The following is a 2,434-nucleotide window of genomic DNA, read 5'->3' as shown; positions in this document are numbered from 1 at the left end:
AAGAGATAATGAGAACGAAGAGAAACAGTTTCCCCTTATAAAACCATTCGATCTCATGAGACTTATTTACTACCATGAGAACAGTATGGAGGAAACCTCCCCCATGATTCAGTTGTCTCTCACTGGGTCCCTCCAACAGCACATGGGAATTATGGGAGCTACAATTCAAGATGAGATTTGGGTGGGGACACAGCCAAACCATATCTCACTCAAATTGAAAACATGTATATATCAATTTTCTAGAGAATTGTTTTTTGTAATGGCTATGCAAAATATGCTCTGCTAATTAAGTTTAAATAGGCCCAACCAAATGTGATTCTGCCCTCCTCCCTCAACCCCATCAGTAAAGAAAAGGAAAGATATTGACGGTCTTCACTGGTATGTAATTTTTATGTATTTTTATCTACGGGAATATGCATTCTTTTTGTAGTAATTCTTTTTTGTTGTTAGTTTTTATTTCATAATCATAAAATTAACTCTATAATCCAGCTAAGCATGGAAGGGAACAAGAAAAACATGGAACACAAGGGAACTGCAGCAAGAGCACAAAGATGATGGGATATTGCGAGCAAGTGAGGTGGAGGGGTGCTCTCCTGAGCAACAGAAGGAATGGTCTAGTGATGAAGATAAAACACAAGTCAAACTTATTAGAGTTGTTTACAGTCAGAAATGGTGATCTTCTTGCATGTCTTGCCATTCCCGGACCCAAAGCACTCCATGGCTTCCACAACACTCATGCCTTCTTTCACCTTGCCAAAGACCATATGCATGCCATCCAGCCATTCAGTCATGGCAGTGCAGATGAAAAACTGGGAACCATTTGTGTTGGATCCAGCACATTTTCCATGGACAAGATGCCAGGACCTGTGTACTTTAGTGTGAAGTTCTCATCATCACATTTCTCCCCATAGATGGACTTGCCACCAGTGCCATTGTGCTGTGTGAAGTCACCACCCCGACACATAAACCCAGGAATAATTCTGTGAAAGCAGGAACCCTTATAACCAAATCCTTTCTCTCCAATGCTCAGAGCACAAAAATTTTCTGCTGTCTTTGGAATCTTGTCTGCAAACAGCTCAAAGGAGACACGTCCCAAGGGCTTGCCATCCATGGCGATGTCTAAGAAGATGGTGGGGTTGTCCATGGCTGAAAATACTGGGCTCCTGGCAGTGGTGGCTTCTGCAAAGCCATAGTAATTCTTTTAATTTGTTGGCAATAATTAAGTAAAGTTAAATTGGGCATCACTTATGTTTTATATGAGAAAACAGAAGCAAAGTTAGGAAGGTCATTTACTTTATTTTTAAAAGATTTTCTAGCCACCATATTCATGGATGGTTTGCTGTTAATTCTGTCTAAAATATGCTTTGTAGCTTTTTTATTCACCATATTACACAGAAATTACATTGACTGCTGTTTCAAATTAATCACTAAGATTTTAGAAAACAGATTGTTGTATGAACAATATTCACATTTAATATTTTAGATAAGCCTCATTTTGTCTAACAGCTGATAAGCAGGAACGTTATAATTAGAATATTACAAAATATGGTCTTAAAATTCAGGTTGAGCTGTCCTTTGAATTCATCTCCACAATATCTCCATACATTCATTAACTTCAGATGTAATTGGAAGGCACATAATTAATGCAATGGTTCTGAATGTTTATCAAATTACCACCAATCATCACAGTTTCTTGATGATGCTCGGCAACACGGTGCATGGACATCAATAAAATTCTAATTATGAATTACTAATTGTAATGACTCCACCAGGCCTAAAAAACAGCATCACTGTTTAAATTAAATTAAGTTCATTTTATTGACTTAATTATTGAAGGATGAGCTGTTTCAAGCAGTAAAATTTTGAACTGACATTTTAAATGATTTCTACTGTTATGATGAATGTCAGTTCTTCTGAAAGAGGGTACAACAAACAGAAAGATGCTGAGGATAATAAGTCACATGAATTAACACATGCTTGCTTATCAGATGCCTGAGGAGAAAGGAATGTTAAAATATATTCATCCATTTTTATTTTAGCTGTTCATTTTAAAAATAAGAAACATAAAATTATAGAAACAATGACCCATCATGGATTTCTAGACAAACCTTTTTTACATTCCATGAATGTAAATACACATAAAATTTATTAAAACAACAACGAAGACCACCACCCATTCTCTATTGTTTTCATGTACAGCACTGTTATGCTGAATCTGCGTCTCTCCAAGTTTGAATTCCTCTGCTTTCCATCAGTGAGGTGATCATTCTCTAGCAAGTCTTTTCATATCATAAACTATAGAAGAGTAATCTTTTAATCAATTACATTATGAATTTAAGGAACAACTCAAAATTAATTAATTCCAGACCTCATCACATTGAAACTTGCCTCTGAAACACAGGCAAACCCAAATTGTTTCCAACTTCAAACTATT

General features: G+C 36.2%; 1 pseudogene; it reads right to left on the bottom strand.

The window, feature by feature from the left end:
* Positions 1 to 647: 647 nt before the first annotated feature.
* LOC715822 (peptidyl-prolyl cis-trans isomerase A pseudogene) lies at positions 648 to 1,144 on the bottom strand (annotated as a pseudogene).
* Between the last annotated feature and the right edge of the window lie 1,290 nt (positions 1,145 to 2,434).

Source organism: Macaca mulatta, chromosome 3 (assembly GCF_049350105.2).
Source record: "Macaca mulatta isolate MMU2019108-1 chromosome 3, T2T-MMU8v2.0, whole genome shotgun sequence".
Lineage (NCBI taxonomy): Eukaryota > Metazoa > Chordata > Mammalia > Primates > Cercopithecidae > Macaca > Macaca mulatta.
Note: the sequence above shows the minus strand (reverse complement) of the source record. Positions and strands in the feature narration are given on the sequence as shown.